This window comes from Pinus tabuliformis, chromosome Q, assembly GCF_031772625.1.
Source record: "Pinus tabuliformis cultivar Carrire ecotype Pingquan chromosome Q, CPIR1, whole genome shotgun sequence".
NCBI lineage: Eukaryota > Viridiplantae > Streptophyta > Pinopsida > Pinales > Pinaceae > Pinus > Pinus tabuliformis.
In genome coordinates, this window is record NC_142296.1 from 1,233,413,355 (window position 1) to 1,233,432,960 (window position 19,606).

The following is a 19,606-nucleotide window of genomic DNA, read 5'->3' on the forward strand; positions in this document are numbered from 1 at the left end:
TTCTCAAGAGATTGAAGACTTGATAATAATTCAATACATGGAGGAGAGCAAGCAGTTATAGGAGAAGGAACTTTCTCAAGAGATTGAAGACTTGATAATAATTCAATACATGTAGGTGGAACTGGAGCCGCAAAACCAATATGTTGACCTTATGTTGAGCACTCAAGCAGTCACCATTTAATCTCCCCCTCTTCTAACAGTAGAGAAAGCTTCAAGCGAAGAAGAGGAAATTGTTCCTTTTGACGATGGTCTAGTCATGGATACGTATAATCTAACTTATGACGAACTTCAAAAGAATATTGTACAAGCCTGAAAGAAACATTTTCCAAATGATCTCAAGCCTCCTGCACTTGCCATAGAAAGGGTAATTGTGACATACACTAGGAGAAATCCAGTAGCCATTGATGTAACCAACTTTGCCTTCACATGTGCTTCAATTTCAAACATAGAGTATCTCATGGCCGAGAATAAACAAATGGAAAAAAACTTGTAGGTTGCAAGGAAAGAAGTTGAATAATTATGAGCAGAGGTCCAAAAATCAGCTTTCACATAGGCATGTCTCAAGTAACTTAAGGCAACCATACTTGGAGAAGTTTCAGCACTAGGAGAGACCATGCAAAGCCTTTATGAGGAGCTAGTTACTGTGTATAAATAAGTTTTCCTCTTGCACGACATGAAGAAGAAGTGCAAAGATAATTCTAAAGATCTCAATGTTCTTCACGTAGCCATCGTTGTCGTGTACACATAGTCAATGCAATACAAAGGGGAACCATCCGATTTGGGAAAGAAAACAATGCAAAAGGAAGAGTTGGAGAAAGCATAGGTTTAGATGATCATTCAGAGCAATAAATAGATTGCCTCATTCATTGCTAACATTCAGGCCTCATATGCACAATTATATAACAGCGTGGATTTCATGGTGAAATCACATAATATCCCTTCAGTTGGATCACTCACTGAGGCCAAACACGGGAATGAAGTTTGGAAGGAGGTAGAAGAATACTTGGAACATCTGAGACACGTCGCCACTAAGGAAGATCTAGAGGTGAAAAAGAATAATACACATAAGTACATTGGTGGCCTTGTCCAGATCAACATGATGTTGCTCCTGCTGAAGATGGAAATTCAGACCAGTTCCAAATTAGTGTACCCAGATGCAATGGAGGCTAGAGTCCTCTCCCAGTCTGATCCCATCGCACAGTTTGGGGAAGTCATCGCACAGTACAAATCTTGGCACCGCCATCTGACCAAGAAACTACAAGTCGAAGTGGTCAAGATGGAGATTCCCCAAACTGAAGCTTAACTTGTTTTGTCTTATTAGGTTTTCTAGTGACTGTACCCAATTTCATCTTATATGGGTATGAACAATATTGTAATATTATTTTGTAATTAATTAGTGAAATTCCAAGTGTAAATTGTGGAATGTGAAGAGTCATGTGTAATGAATTCCAAAGGTCATTGTTGTAGGAAGTCAAACAGACATGAGGGAAGTCAAAGAGTCATAAAGGGAGATGAATATTCACCCCTTTTGTTATAAATATACCCTCATTAGTCATGTAAATGGCTTTTGGTTAGGCTTTTGGCTTAGGATCAAAAGCTTGGGAGTTTTGTTGAGAGCCTTGACTTCTCCGTAGCATAGAGAGAGTATCTTTCTTTGGAGGAACATGTGTTGGCTTCATGTTCCACTATTGGAGCTAGCAGTTGTTCAATTGTATATGTGTGCTTGGAACTTTCACTTTAACAAAATATTAGATTCGACACATTTTCATGTATATATTGTGAATATAGTAGGACTATTATTGTTATGTTTGCAATATATGTTATTTCATTTATGTTAATGCTAATGAACTATTTCGTTTGTGTTAGTACAAATCTTGTTGAATGTGTGTTGTTGTATATTTACATCATGGTTAACTTGTGAACTATTTTACAGGCTAACTTATGATCTCTTTTATGCTCCTGTGTTCCTTTCAAGTTGTGTACTATTACAGGCTTTTAAAGAGCTCACTCACTTTCCCCTTTTCGTGTTAGAACCTTCCATGCATCGCACTTGACCCTCCGCAGAGTCACGCACTTGTTTCACCAAAGTCATGAATACATCATTCTATGCATATTGCAGCCAAGGAATACTACTAAAACCCGCAATTTGGCAACCGGATTGTATTCTAGATGGGTCTCCTACACAAATTGGTGTGAGGTATAATTGGGACTTCATATCGAGGAGATCCCTTTAATGTTGGTGGATCGAGCACCGTTAACATTTACGTTTCTAGAAGGAGGGCCAGATGACAAGATGAGCTTGTGAAGTCTATTTCAACTTTCTGCATCTTAATGGCTTCTTCCCATATCTTAACCCCAACTTGTTTTTCCAAAACTGTAAATTTGAAATTGTCTGCGGGAATAATCAATGAATTGTCAAATTTGGAGTTCGATGGCAAGGGTGGAACAACCATTCTTGAGCACACTGCTCGCTTTCTCAAATTTTTAACTCATCATAATATTCATTGCAAGGATATGGCTTGCAGGTTAATCATTCTCACGTTCAAAGCATGCATTAAGGAATGGTGTTACACATTGTCGATCGCTTCCATCCACTCTTTCAAAAATCTGGTCCAAGGAGTTGTCTCGCACCTTTAACATGTATGATTATAAAAAAATTTATAGAAAATTCATGCATATGAGAAAATCACTTGATGAATATCTTAAATATTTTCACGATCACTTCATTCACTTATGTTATGAGTTTTCTAAAGATGATGTTGATTGGAATTTTATGAAAGAGAATTTTGAATTTCTTATTCATATTTCAATGAATCCAACAAAATATGAATCTTTTGAAAGTCTCCCAACATACCTTGGTTATGGAGCTCCTAAATCTGTGATGAAGGAAGTTTTTGTTCCAAGTGACTCTTCGTCTTCCTCTCATCAAACAGCTCCATTTACGCAGGTTGAGGTTGGAGAACTTGAGAATTCATCTACTAATCTTCCACCATCTTCTCCCACCCCACATATTCAGAATTTCAATGCAAGTTTGAACTATGAATTTGATGTTTATGATGATGATCTATCTCCTTGTCCTCCATTTGTTGGTTCTTTCAGTCCTTCTGATTATGAGTTGTTCGGTTTACATGTTTCAATCATTTCTTCTTATGTTCATGAGGACCAAATTCAGGATGGAATTAATGTTGACCAACAAGATTTCTATATCATTTACAATGACTATGTGTGGGATTCTGTCTTTGAACACGAATCTGCACTGAAAGTGGATATTTCTCCTTTCTCACCTATCTCGCATTATCATGACATCTTCCACAACTCTGTCATACATGTTGTATCTTTCAAAGAATCGGTTTTTGATGATGTTAATTCAGATCACACTCAAGACTTGTGGAATGTCAGTTTTACATCTAAACGCAAAGTGGAAAAGTATTCTCTTCTTCATCTCTCCAATCTATCACCTGATCTTTGTAGAGAAATAGAGAGTGAAATTTCTTGCTTTCAATCTCCGCCTATCCACGATTCATCAAATCATGAGGATCCCTTGCTTCTTGATGATGGTATTTCTGATCATGGTTTTCATCATCTATTTATCAATTCATTAAGTCACAACTCCATGTTTTCTACTGTTGATTTTTCTAAGCCACGAGTATTCGATGATTTACTTTCTGATGTCTTGGAACTACCACAAGTTGTTAAGGAACTTCAGCCCACGATAATGGTTATGCCAAGTTCTTGCAACCTTGATTTTGGTTCCAATCATGATCATGATTGTACTTTATCTCTGAGGAATCCTCATCAGTTGATCGCATAAATTTAAAATCAATCTATTTCACAATATTTTCATTCTCCATCTATTTTACATGATCCTATCACTCAATAATTAGAGGATTCATACCTGGCAAGCTCCTTTGTGAAGCACAAGTTTTATGATTTCTTTATGTTCGCCAAGTTTCAATGTTCGAAAGAATGTTTTTGCATGTTATCTTATTGCAATGTGTGCAAACACCATTATTCAACCGCAAAACGTTTTGCAAATGCTTTCATAATGTATTTTTCTACTTTCATTTTCAATCTTCGAACGTTGCAATGTTTCACATTTTATCTTTTCAGTTCCTTGTTATTCTTGAATATATTTCTTGTTGTTGATTCCCTCACCCACATAGATCAATCCGCACGTCGGTGGTTACATTGGAAGTTCCATTTTATGTAAGCCTAGCCAATTCTTGGTTAGTTCAGGAGTAGGAGTAGTTTGTAATTTATTTTCTTTGTTTTGGTTTGTTTTGATTTACTTTCCACCCTACTATTTTCTTTCCTTTTTTTGTAGGATAGGTTTTGCATGAGGTTGTGTTTGGTTTATGAAGCAAGCATGGTGAAGTTCAGGAGGAAATTATGCTACTGTCAATGCTTGGTTATCTTTTTATTCCCTCTCTTTGCATGGATCTTGCATATTTTTTCGTTGATCCTCTAATAGAAAATATTTTCTTTCTCATAGAAAACCATAGTGGAATCATGATGCTTGAATATGTAACTAGTATCTCCTACTCTAATCAGTTTTTTATGATTGTTCAATTTTATCTTGTCAACCAAGTCAAGTAGAGTAAAGAGGGGACAAAGATTTAACAAGTGAACTGTATTTCAGAGGTGTACAAATATCCTTCTCTGAAGGGACAAACTATTCTTCTCTCAATAAGTCAGGATCCCTCTTCTGCCGCATAAAATTAATAAGTGCCTATGCACAATTCTATGAACAAATAAGAAAAATAATAATAATAATAATAAATAAAAGGTGAAAGAAGAGAAAGTATTCCTGCATAGGGAGGTGAATCAAGGAACTCCATCGGGCTATTGTACAGGCTCACTGGAAGGGGAGCAATGTTTGTGTTCCTGAAGTGACTTCGTCAAGATACTCTCCAGGTCTAGTAGTAGCAGGGCATCACTAGAGATGAAAACTAAGAATCTAACAGTCTTGTTTCATTTGTATATCTATATACTCCTCATCCCTAATCGAAACAATTGAATTTGACTTGTCTTTGTTAGTGTGCCTTCGATGAAGAGAATGGTAGGGACTATACATTTAACTCAATCAAGTAAAGAAGCTATGATGATCAATGAAATAAACAATATATCCTGAAGATTTAGACATGTTTTACATGATACAAGACCTATAGAGAGAGTTGGATTTCTACTAGTGTGTCATCAAGTGTTGTTGCTTCTACAACCACCCTCCAAAATTTTTCCCACACTTTAATTTTGGAGCCTCCCTTCTGTCCACAATAGCCTATCATTCATTGTTGTCAAGTATTCATGCTATGTAAATACTTATCATTCCATCCAGTTCTTGTGATGCCTTGTTGTGATCCTGATTTGATCCATTCAAACACAAACCATCTTCTTCCTTGACTTTGCATCTTTGTCAGCCTTCCCTTCAGAAATTGCGCAATCTTGGAAGGCAGACCAGCCTTGTGGAATTGAATTGAACAGTTCTCAGAGGTAGGCTAATCTTAAGCTCATAAATTGTGTATTCCTAGGAGACAGGTCTGCCTTGAGCTCATAAATTGCGCAGAAGCTCTCCCTACCCTCAGAAACTGCATAATGCACTCAACCAAGGAGTTGCCCAGTTCCTTGTGGTTGGGAATTGCACAATCTTTCTTAGTAGTGTGAGAAAAGATTTTCTCGGAAAATAAAAAAAAATAAAAAAAAAATAAAAAATGAAAAGAAACAACTTGTAGAAAATAGCACTTGATAATTAGTTTGTCGAAGACTAACATAAGTTGCTATTTTTTATTGTTCTTCCAAGTGTCATGTTTTCCTTGATTTTAGGCATGTGTGTCATAAACCCTAGCCAACCTAGATATATATAATAGATGCCCCTATAGCTCATTTTCACATTCGATCTTAGACCTCTATCATTCCCAAGGAGATCATGGAGCTTTTGGTGGAGTTTACGACGCTTTTCTAGGTAATTTTCCCTTTTGTTATCTCTTCTATGAGTGTTTTTTTTCTTGTTTAATTTCATAGTTGTTATTTTTTTACCTTATATTAGCTTGTGTAAGTGTTGGTTTGGTCCATCATTCGCTTTTTACAAGTGTCGCATTAGCTTCTTGTATTTTCCCACCGATGGTCATCGTTTTGACGACTCCCTATGCATGTGTGATTTTCCTTTTGCATGTTGATTTTATACTTTGCATAGAAAATTATCATCGCAGATTACAAACTCTTCTCTCTGAAATTATTTTATTTTATTGAAGCCATTCAACTAATAACTTAAATTGGTTTTTATTGCCCATACCAGGAATATCACACATACAGATATGAATATGAAACATTTTAATATTTAATTGTAGATTTTGGAAATTTCACTGTCATGATGGATTTTTTTATGTTTGATTATTTATTTTATTTTTATTTTTATTTTTTATTATTATGTTTTGATTATTTTTTTTTAAATTTTAATGTTTTTCGGAGTCATGATAAAAAAATTTACACCATTATTTCAAAATGTTGAAAATTTATACTAAAAAAAAAAAAAGTATTATTTGAGCATCACTTTTAGTTTTGAAGGGTGTTTTTTGCAGAAAAAATTAGTTTTCACTATCATTTTTAAAACATGTTGAAACTTTACCCTATAAAAAAAAGTGTTATTGCAGGCATCAACATTTTTTGTTGTGTTTTTTGCACAATTTTTTCAGATAAAAATTTGATTTTACTGGAATATTTTTTAAATGTTGAAAATTGACCCTAAAAAATCATAGTTCTAGTATCAACACTTTTCATTTTTGGGTGTTTTTTCACAATTTTTGCACAAAAATTTAGTTTTCACTGTCAATTTAAAATAAAAAATAAAAAATTAAAATTAAAATAAATAAATAAAATTTAAATTTAAATTTAAAATTTAAAAATTAAAAATAAAAAATTAAAAAATTAAAAAATTAAAATAATAATAATAATAATAATAACAAAAACAAAAACAAAAACAAAAAACAATTAAAAAAAAAAAACAAAAAACAAAAAAATAAAAAAACAAAACAAAAAAACAAAACAAAAACAAAAACAAAAAAGAAAAACAAAAAACCAAAAACAGAAAGAAAAACAAAAAACATCGTTCGAGTATACACACTTTTTGTTTTTAGCATTGTTTTTCATGTTTTTTCAGGGTTTTTTGGCTAGAGTTCCCGTTTTGAGTTTATAGTTCCCGTTTCAAAATTTACATTATTAGTATTGTGTGTGTTGTGAATCTTCATAGAGTATATCACTTGAGATCTTCCATGTACCTTCATATATATGTAATTATGAATACCCCCTACTTAAGAGGGAGTGTTGAAGATTGTAAAAAGTGGCATTGATCTTCATGTTTTGTTTTGATGATTGCTTGATGAAACTAAGATAAAAGAAGAACATAAGAGAAGACAATAAAACTACAAGAATATCACAATGTAATCATTAACATAAGAAAATATGTATGCCTTTCTAGTTTTCTAACAACCATGACAATCATTTGCAAAACAAGATGATGTTTAAGTTAGGCTTTAAATTTGGGATTCAAATAGGAATATCTATCTTGTTATTACCCCTACGAAAATGGACAGTTGGAGGTGGTTAATAAGTCATTGAAAACCATTTTGCAAAGAATTATTAATGAAAGGAAGTCCTATAGGCGTGTAATATTTTATCCTACCTTTTGGGCAGACTAAATGTATGTTATAATTGCTACAGGGTTTACTCTGTTCTAATTATTTCACAGTGTGGAATTTATTCTCTCAATTGAATGTGAGAAAACATCTCTAAGCTTCTTCCTAATACATCTAGCCTAGAAGAGCACTTTATTTACCTAGAGCATCTAGATGAGAAACATTGAGATACCGGATCAACGTGTCAAAAGTCAATATGATGAATTTTTCCATCCCTAAGGTCTTCTCTAAAGGAAACCTCGTTTTGTTTTATGATTGAAGACAATGATGCTTTAGAAATAGGTGAATTTAAGTCGATGTGTTATGGGCCTTATACCATGAAGCATGTACTTAATAAATGAGCATATAAGTTGATTGATTATGATGGAAACATGCTTTCAAAGCCCAAAAATGGGATCTATCTCAAGAAGTACTATGCTTGAGTTTTTTCTCAAGCATCTACATTGTTTTGTAATTGATGTATATAGTGCATTATCATGTTTTTGGCATGCCCTGTTAGATGTCAATGGATGATCCAGTTTTCATCAGGTTTGTGGATGGTGTTAGCCATCATGCCTAGAACTTAGCTTCTACATATTAGGTGATCTATTCTCCTACCTAGATTCTTGTGTCTGGTGGCACTTGTACAAGTGCTACAACCAACAATATTGCAAAATATTGCATCATTATTGAATTACTCTCAAAAGTTATTTTACATGGCATATAATCTTTACTGATTCATGTAGACTTGCAATTGGTGGCATTTCATCTCAACAATGTGTCTTGCATGTGTGATTCTATATTATTTTATATTTATTTGAGTAAGGTAACTTTAGTGTTTATTCAATTATTAATTATGTTAATTTTCCCTAATCAAGAAATGAAATTGTTGATTTCATTACTAATTATATTTTGGATTGGCATATATATCATTTATCACTTCAAAAACATGTTCAAAATTGAACGATCACATCATTATATACATGTAAATCTGACAAAATTTTTGTGTGTGTGTTTCAAAATATCATTACAAAATGTGGACAAATGTCCTACAAAATCAAGGCTTATAGTTTGGGGATCATATCTATAGATTTAATCAGTACATATATACATGTATCAATAACTATGATTGAGGCCCATAGCCTTGATTTGTGTCTAGGTAATAGAGAATGGCAATTGCTATGCATCGAAAGAGTCACACCCATGCCTCATGGTACTCTAACTACTTGGCGTTGTATCCCCTTAGGGAGGTCCTCCACCTGTGCCATAGGGACCTACATTAGAGAAATTTTGAGGCCTAAAATGGCATCCTAAGGAACATTGTAAAATAATAGTGGAAATAATAAAATAATATTAGATTACCTCATCAAGTTTTGGAGGGAAAAAAAGAAAAAAATACATTTTCAACTTGTATTTTCAACTTCTCCCTATGATTTTACTCAAATTTTGAGCGGGAGCACTCATTGGATGTGGAATTTAATTTTTCATCCAATGAGTACCCATGTTGCATACTTTCGATGGACCCTACTACAGGAAAAATGTGAAATACATGAAAAACATGTGATCGCAATCAGGTTTTTTCATTTATTAATATCATAAATGTAGTTGGTGCATTACATAGGCCAAATAGCATGACTAACCACTCATACAAACCTTGCTTAGTTTTGAAAGCAATTTTCCACGTATCTTCTTCTTTGACTGGAACCTGGTGATATCCAGACTTTAAGTCCAGCTGGGTGAAATATTTTTCTTGTTGCAACGGGTCCAGCAAATCATCTATCTTAAGCAAGGGGTACCTGTTCTTGAGCATGATTTTGTTCAATGCCCTATAATCTATACACATTTGTCAAGTCTCGTCTTTCTTTGGCACAATGATGATGGGTGACCCACATGGTGATGTACTCATTCAAATCACACCATGTTCTAGTGTTTGTTGCAACTATTTCTTTGTCTCACTTTATTATATAACAGACTGTCTATACAACTCAATGTTTGACAATGGGGAGTCTGAAAATAGTTGGATCTCGTGTTCCACTTCCCTCTTAGGTGGTAACCCTTTAGGCTCTTGGAACACATCCCTATATGCCTATAGCAACTTTTCCAAATGTTGTTTATATTTCTTAGTACACCCTGTTGGAAAATGTAACTAGGTTCGGTCTTCATTAATGTATTCAAGTCATCATGAAATGTACTTGTCAAAAGAATAAAGAAAAAAAAAATTAACAATGACTTATTAAAGCATGGGTTTCATGCTTGGGTCATCATTATATTAGTCAAATTCCCCATTGTGGAATCCCAGGATTAATATTGAGTTTATAGAGTCATTGTACATTCAAAGAGACCCTTCTTGGGCTTTTGAATCATGTAAAAAGGTTTAGTATTGAATCAAATATAATTTATGTATCCTCCACACCAAGTCGGCCTAGAAGAGATCAAGACAGCCTAAGGACACCAAATTGACCTTCCTTGAAGCCTATAAATAGATGCAATTCGAATTCATGTAAATCATCTCATCTCAAGCTAGTTCGATATCTCTTAGGAAGCTAGAGAAGTGCGAAGTGAGTCTAAGGAAGAAAAGGAAGTACAAGGTTGGTGAAGTTTAAGGAGAAGAAGAAAATCGAACTTTTGGTGCCTATCTCTCTCTGTTTCGTGCCCTAGTTTGGGAGATCGGAGTCTTCCAAGTTTCGCTGATGCTTGATGCTAGAAGCAGCTACATAGTCGAATTTTTGGGGAAAAAGGTCGAAGATCTGGGACGCTGACTTGGTGTGGAGAGAAGGTTTGGTATTTTTCTAGGATGAAGAGTCCCAAAGAATACTATTGAAAGGAAGAGAATTTTTTACTAGGTTTCCCCCTCGAAGGGGGTTTTTCCATGGCATAGTGCCTACATCTTGTGTCCCTTGTTTTGCGATCGTCATACACACATAATATGGTAATTTCTTGATGAAAGAGAAGATAATTAAAAGAACTCAACATAACTCACACATAATTATCAAGTAAGGAGAATAAAACCCTAATCTATTTGTATTGATTTTCCAACATGGTATCGGAGCTAAGGTCAAGAAAAACTAAACATCACTTTGTTGGCATGGATTCTCCCTCTTTGAGGAACTACATAAGAATTTGTATCAACACTGTCGGAAGCTGGATCAAGAAGGTCATCTACTACTTATTCAATAAGGTCAAAAGTCAAGGATTTTAGGCTCCTCTTACATGTTCTCTTAATGATGACAATGCATGGATCATTGCTAATGGAGCATCAAGACACATGATAGGAGAAAGTAAATGAATTTATACACTATCAAAGGAGTCATCTTCTCATGCAGTGGAATTGGGTGGCAACAAAAGCTATGTTGTTAGAGGCCTAGGATCAATATCATTAAAGCTAGAAAATGGATCAAAGTTGCACCTCAACAACATTTTATATGTTCCAGGGTTGGAAAAAAATTTTCTTTCTATTTCTTATTTAGAAGATAAAGGGGAAAGAGTTTATTTTGTTGATGGAAAAGTATTGGTTTGGGGAAAAGACTTTAGCATTGATAAAGCTAAGGTTATTGGAGTTCGTGAAGGAAGCCTTTATAGAGTCATTACACCACCTCCTCAAGATTTATTTCATATGGAATTCAGTCCCATTGAGCTATGGCATAGGAGGTATGGTCATATACATTATAAGGTCATCCCTATTCTTAGTCAATTGGTTCATGGTATCCCCAATATGAAGTTAGATCATGAAGGTGTGTGCAAAGGATGCTCTTTGGGAAAACATACAAGAAAGCCATTTCTGAATAGTGAAACTAGGTCTAAAGAGATATTAGACTTGACCCATTCTAATGTGTGTGGGCCCATGTCTGACAAATCACTTGCAGGTAATCTCTACTATGTGACAGTCATTGATGATCGTTCTAGAAAAACACGACGTTATCTTCTCAAAACAAAAGATGAAGTATTTGATAAGTTCAAGGAATTTAGGTCCGAAGTGGAAACCCTAACCAAAAGACAGATAAAAACTCTAAGGTCTGACAATGGTGGGGAACACACTTCTAAGGAATTGATTGCATATTGCGAGGAAGCAAGTATTAAGAGGGAGCTCATTGTTCCCTATCATCCCGAACAAAATGGATTGGCCAAAAGGAAGAATAGGTCAATTGAAGAAGGCATTTGAACTATGCTCCTTGATCAAGACCTACCAAAATTCTTCTGGGGAGAAGCAACAATGATAGTTGTGTACATTCAAAATAGAAGTCCTCATAAAAGTCTTGATAATACAACACTTGAAGAAGTATTCATAGAAAAGAAGTTGAATGTGGATCACCTATGAATCTTTGGAAGTCTAGCATATATCCATGTTCCAAAGGACAAGCGAAAGAAGTTGGAGTCAACAAGTATCAAGGGAATATTTGTTGGATATATTCTCTCCTCAAAAGCATATAGAATCTACGTAAATGAAGGAAGACACGTTGAAGTAAGCACGGATGCCATATTCAATAAAAATCAAGTATACAAGAAATCAAAATATATTCCTATTGATTCTAATGACAAAGAAGTTCCCATATATGAAGAAGAAGAAGTTCATCATGAAAACCCTACTACAAATCAAGAAGAAGAAGAAGGACCAAGTGAGCCTATTCAATCGGTGGTCATCCCAACAACAAGGAAGAGGCCAAATTGGTTAAAAGCGACATTAGAAGATGTTGAAGGACGTGAAGCTGTGAAAGGAACCTTGAGGGAAAGTAAGAAACCGAAAAGATATTTTGGTTATGTTGCATACATGACAAAGTTAATTGAAGTCAAACCATCTACATTCAAGGAATTTATTCATCAAGAGGTTTGGAAGAAAGAAATGCAGGAAGTATATCAATCCATCATGAAGAATGGGGTTTTGGAAATCATTGCTAGACCAAGTGACAAATAAGTTATCACCTCCAAATGGATCTATAAGATCAAACATATTGTTGATGGAAGTATAGAAAAGTACAAAGCAAGATTCATTGCAAGGGGTTTCTCTCAAAAGGAAGGCATTGATTATGAAGAAACCTTTGCTCCCACAACAAGGTATGCCACCATTAGATCTTTGGTTTCATTAGCTGCTACAATGGATCTTTGGTTTCAAATGGATGTGAAAACGCATTTCTGAATGGAACCATTGATGAGGAAGTGTTTATTGAGTAGCCTGAAGGATTTGAAGTTAATAGTAGGGACTCTCATATTTGCAAACTTAAGAAGGCCCTATATGGTTTGCAGCAAACACCTAGGGCATGGTATGCAAGGATGGATGCATATCTACTTAGAATTGGGTTCGTGAAGAGTATTGCTTATCCAAATCTCTACATTAAGGTCGTGAATAATGAGTTTGTCATTATTCTACTATATGTGGATGATCTATACATCACAGGTTTGGAGTGAAGAATTTAAGAATGCAAGAAGATGTTGGCAGATGAATTTGAAATGAAGGATCTAGGACTGATGCACTATTACCTAGGTCCAGAAGTATGGTAGAGACATGGGGAGATATATTTGGGACAAGGAAAGTACATCATCAAGTTGTAAAAATTCGAAATGATGGATTCCAAGCCGATGACTACTCCTATGATCACCAATCTTAAGAAGTTAGGGGCTTTGACTCTATTCTCGTGGATCCTACCTCTTATCGATAGTTGGTGGGTTCCCTAATGTATCTGGTAAATACTAGGCCAGATATATGTTTTGCATTAAACATTCTTAGTTAGTTTCAGTTGGAGCCTCGTCACAATCGTTGGATAGTTGCCAAACATATGTTGTGGTATTTTCATGGCACTATACATCACTGCCTAAAGTATAATAGTAAGGAAGTCAAGCTAATTGGCTTCACAGACTCTGATTGGGGTGGTAGTGAGACCGATGGAAGGAGCACTACCTAAGGATGTTTTATTCTGGGAGTTGTTATGATCTCATGGATGAGTAGGAAGCAAGATCTTGTTGCTTTAAGTAGTGTTGAGGCAGAATATGTGGTTGTATGTGAAGTAGGAAAGGAGGTTGTTTGGTTAAGGAAGCTTCTGACAAATTTGCTCTAGAAGTCTTTGGGTCCTACTGTGATTAATTGTGACAACCAAATTTGTGTAAAGATGTCTAGAGATACCATGTTTCATGATAGAACGAAACATATCAACAATAAGTTCCACTTTATTAGGAACTTGGTGCACGATGGGATCGCGAAGTTGGAGTATGTTTCGGCAGATGAACAAATAGTAGACATACAGACAAAGGATCTTCCTAATAAGAAGTTTTAATATCTAAGGAACCTGCTTGGTTTGGTAGATATTGTTGTTTGTATTGATGATAAGAGATTGGAAGAGATTTTTTGAGGCTTTGCGAGTGAAGCATTGACTGGGATGACATCTGGTTGACGCTTTGTGTTGATGTATAGATCCCAAAGTAGGGAAGGTGGTGTGGGTCATAGAGATCTGATCATGGATACGCACCTAGGTCCTTGAGTTGGTGGTTACCAAGTAAACCTGATGGTACCTAGAGAGGTTGAAAGCTTGAATCCACCTTATTCCCACTTTGATAGATTTCCCTGGTCGGGAATCTAGTCCATGACATTGTGGTGCTTAAATTGATGAGAGACCAATGGATAGATTTCCATGGCATTATGGTGCCTAAAGTTCTTCATTGTTCATATAGTTTGGGATCTTCTATTGTATTTGTATATTATGAATACCTTCCTAGTTAAGAGTGAGTGTTGGAAAATGTAACTAGGTTCGGTCTTCATTAATGTATTTGAGTCATCATGAAATGTACTTGTCAAAAAAATAAGGAAAATAATTTTTATTATTGTAACAATGACTTATTAAAGCATGGGTTTCATGCTTGGGTCATCATTATATTAGTCCAAGTCCCCATTGTCGACTCCTAAGATTAATATTGAGTTTATAGAGTCACTGTACATTCAAAGAAACCATTCTTGGGCTTTTGAATCATGTAAAAAAGTTTAGTATTGAGTCAAATATAATTTATGTATTCTCCACACCAAGTCAGCCTAAAAGAGATCAAGTCGACCTAAGGACACCAATTTGACCTCCCTTGAAGCCTATAAATAGAAGCAAGTCGAAATCATTTGAAGCATCTCATCTCAAGCTAGTTCGATATCTCTAAGGACGTTGGAGAAGTGCGAAGTGAGTCTAAGGAAGAAAAGGAAGTGTGAGTTGGGTGAAATCTAAGGAGAAGAAGAAAATTGAACTTTTGGTATCTCTCTCTGTCACTTACTCCCATAGATGGCGACGTAGAACACCCAAATACTTGAAGAGTACGTTTGGGTTTTTTGGGGAGATACCAAGCATTATGGCCATTTTTCTGAACTCTGTGTTGTACTCCTACACGCTTTCCCTGGATTTTTCCCTGAAGTAGTGCCATTGGATCCACTAGTCCTCTATGTAGGTTTTAACCCCGTACAAAAAGTACCTGCATACGAGTTCTAAAACACAGAAAATAAACAATGCAAGAGCATAACACATAAAAAACACATATAAACAGAGAATTTCCCCTGGATCCCAAAACTGGGACTACTAGCTTGATTTTTCATTATGTTCCTTTCAATGTTACAATACATATTTATACATTCCGAAGCATTCAATACCATGGACCGAAAACCATCGCGTCCAAAACCATAGACCGAAAACCATTGCGTCTAAAACCATGTGCGAAAAAAATGCACAAAACCATAGGTAGGTCCACCCAATCTAATATAGGGTCCAAAACCAAAATTTTATGAGGCGCTACCCTGTACCCCATAGAGTGGATTACCTGGACCCCTCAAACCCCTTGTGACTCCCCCCCGCTACACAATTGGCGCAACGAAGAGGGGGCTCTGCCCCCCTTCTAACTCCTCGGTTAACTACGTGGGCTAGTCGTGGAAAGAATATAACACAACCCAACACTCTATTTACTCAATAGAGTAAAATTGCAACTTAATGAGGGTTTTGAAATCCTCCCACTTAGTCAATGGATGCTTTCCCTCCAACATCAAGGTCTCCATGTGGGTCTCCCATGTCAAGGCATGGCCCTCTAATTTCAGCCACACAAAAGAAATCTTTTGTTCTTCCTCAATTTGATGGATGTTGAAATATACTTCAAGTTGCTTCAACCATTGATTCAACTTCAGAGTGTTGATGTCATCGTGGTACGACATGATATCGACCTTTGCTTCCATTTTAAACAGGTGTTGTAATTTATTCATTGCACTCAAACTAGGTTTTGGGTTCTTTCTTTGGTTGGTTCTTTTTTTCTTCCTAATCTCTTGATCCCATTTTGATTTGTCCTCTGCATTTAAACCCCCATCTTCTCCAAATATCCCAAGCTTATTAAGCAAGGCCATCATTAAGAGATTAACATTACAATTTATACCAACGACTTGTTGTTCCAACTGCGAAAACCTCTACACTGCAAGATCACGAAGGTTATTCACAGATTCGTCGGTCATGATTAGGGTTTTACGACTTTTGGCCCAGTCGATCTAGATCTCTTGCAAATCTCCACAATACACCCAAAGAAACATGCTCTAATACCAAAATGATTTGTAAATTGTCATGAATATTTCAATAGACCATTTGTCATAACACATCTGATAAAATTATATTTAAGAACTAAAATTCTACATTATTATAGTTTTATTAGATTTATGGATTTGTATATTTATTGTTAATGGTTCATGCATGCGAACTAAAATTATGCAGAAAATAGAGAATGACAAAATAAAACATCACACACATTTGACACAATATATGCTCTAGGAAACTCTTTCGAGAGAAAAACCCGACTAGAAGGTTAGGTTTCTCCACTCTCTTACTCTGAATGGAAATATGGCCGAGTACAAAGAAGTATGGTATGTGGCTTGTGGGCTGCTACAGTGAACAAATCCTCTTTATGTTCTACCTCCTATCCCTCTTGGTTATTTTTGCTTAGCTATAGAGCAAATGCACTCAAAAGAATGCAATGTCTTTTCCTCCTAGTGGTCCAGTTATAACACAGCCTAATAGCCTACTATTCTTTTACATCATAATCACGTGACTAGCCCCTTTTTCATGAATAATGGGATTTAACGTGGGATCCTCTCAAACTATTGTGATGAAGATAGGAAGGTCGACTTCTAAGTGGCATAAATTTCACATATAGACTCTGATTGACTTGATTCTTGCGTTGTTGAAAAAGTCTCTAAATGTATAAAGGGAAAAAACATAGTTACCGATCAAACGAGAAAGTGACTAGTACCCGTTTTTCTGAGGTAGCAAAAAATATCCTGATTTTGAAAAGTGGTGATGCCAGAATACACTTTTTTTAGCATATTTTTGGCACTTTAAATTTTCTTAAATATCGAGTATGAAATTTTTTCGATATTAGTAATTTTCATGCTGATTTTAAAAAGTGTTGATGCAGCATCAACACATTTTTTTAAATGCTAGTGGTTTTCATGTTGATTTTGAAAAGTGTTGATGTAACATCAACACATTTTTTTAGAGGGCTTATTTTTGACACTTTAAATTTGTTTATGTATCAAGTGTGAACAATTTTTTTTTTGTTAGTGATTTTCATCTTGATTTTGAAAAGAGCTTATAAGCATCAACCTTTTTTGTTTAAAGGACTTAGTTTTTCCACTTCAAATTTTTTAATGAACTGTGGATAATTTTTTTAAATGTTGGTTTCATGTTAGTAAAAAAAAAAAAAAAAAAAAAACAAAAACAAAAAAAACAAAACATGACAAAAATTTCAAATACAAAAAATATATATAAAAAAACCAAAAAAACAAAAAACATATAAAAATGTTAAAAAAACATAAAACATGACAAAAATAAAAATAATAAAAACATGTTAGTAATTAAAAAAAATGACAGAAAAAATCGAATAAAGAAGAAAAAAAAATAATATATATATATATATATATATATATATTAAAAAATAAAAATTAAATAAATAAATTAACCCGTAAAAATAAAAAAAATTGAATAAAAAATTAACAAAAATAAACAAACAAAGAAGATGAAAATATATATATAAACATTTTTTAAGTTAAAAAAGCAAATAAAAAAGTAAAACCCCATATAAAAATTTAATACTTATTTTTTTAATTAAAATTATAAAAACAAACAAATAACAGAAAAATAAATTAATTAATTAAAAAATTCAAAACAATTAAAAAAAAATTATTCCAAAAAAAGCAAAACAAATTTAAAAAATTAAATTAAATTAAAAATTTAAAAATAAAATAATTTTTTTAAATAAAATAATTAAAAAAAACAATCCCCCGACCCATCACCTCTCCTATATATATATATATATATATATATATATATATATATATATATATATATATATATATGGGTCTGTGTAGATGTTTGTCTAGCAACCCAATCCCATTATGTGGAATTTGATAGTTGATTTTCAATTTTTCGTTATAATGAATGGAATCTGCCCCACAATGTGTTACTTTCATGGTTGGTCTTTAAGTTTTCATCACAATGGGTTGAGCTCACTTACACTGCGTGTCAATTTGATAATTGATTTTTAATTTTTTTTTTTGCAATGACTCAAGTTGTCTTAGGTTAAGATTTTAAAATCGCTATACATTTAACATTTAAAAAAAAAATATTCTTGGTATAATAACTCTTTCATTCAAGTATTCATTTTTAAGGTTTTTTTTTACTCATAAAATTTTCCTATAATGTCATGTTTGAAATATTTTGAAAACTTGAGATTTTTTTGTAATCATAATCTTTGGTTTTAATTACATGGTTGAAAAATTGTCTAGATTTTAATGTTTTTCTAAGTCACGATATTTTATCTTTAATGCTATGGTTGGAAACAATTACAATTTCAAGGTGTTTTAGAGTCAATATATTTCATCTTTAACAACATTGATGGAAATAGTTGGAATTATCAGAAATGAGATTTTATCTTTAACATCATGTCCGAGAATTGTTGGAATTTTACAGTTTTTCAAAGTCCGGATATTTTCTCTTTAACTTCATTGCTAAAAAAATGTCAAAATTATAACCCCGTTTTTTTGTTATTCCAAAATAAACAATTTTTTTAAGGGTGTTTTTTCATCCATTTAAAAAAAAAAATGGTTTTTACTTCCATTTAAAAAACATGTTGAAAAATTACCCTAAAAAAAACATCATTCTGGAATAAACAATTTTCATTTTTGGGTTGTTTTTTCATGTTTTTTTGGGGTTTTTGGGCTTAAGTAACCGTTTTGAGGTAATAGTTCTCGTTTCATCTGTAACTATGTTTAAAATGATGTGACACTAAAGTGGCAAAATTTTACCCTAAAAAACATCGTTTGATACTTCAAAATGTTCTCGAAAAGTTTTGGACTGTGTTTTGCCAAGCTGGATCCCACCAATAAAAGCAATCTCATGAGCTAATTCCTCCACCTTTTCTACTTTGAAAGCATTGAGATGGATGATAGACAATATAATGATCCAATATGGATCACAACATAATTGAGTACCATCTCCAAACGAGTTACTCTATAGGTTGGAAAAGTTATACGTTCTTAAAAGTGAGTGATTACAACTTATTAAAGAGGCTCATACCTTTAAGGTTGTAGAACATTTTGGTGTTGGGAAGATAGATTCCAATTTGTAGAGGTATGTACTAACCCAAGATGAAATAAGATGTAGATAGGTTCATTAGAGGGTATATATTTTGTTATACCAACAAGCCCTATATTAGGAAACATGATCTATATCATCCCTTATCCATACCCACTTGTCTCTAGGAAAATATTTCCATGGATTTGTTAGAAGGTTTACCAACTACTAGAAAGGGGCATAACTACCTACTCGTGGTAGTTGATAGATTCAACAAAATGTGATTCTCATGCCCTGTAAAAGAATTAGCAAACTTGTTCTTTGAATAAATCTCAGTGCACTTTGGAACATCTAGGAGCATCATTTCAGATAGGTGTA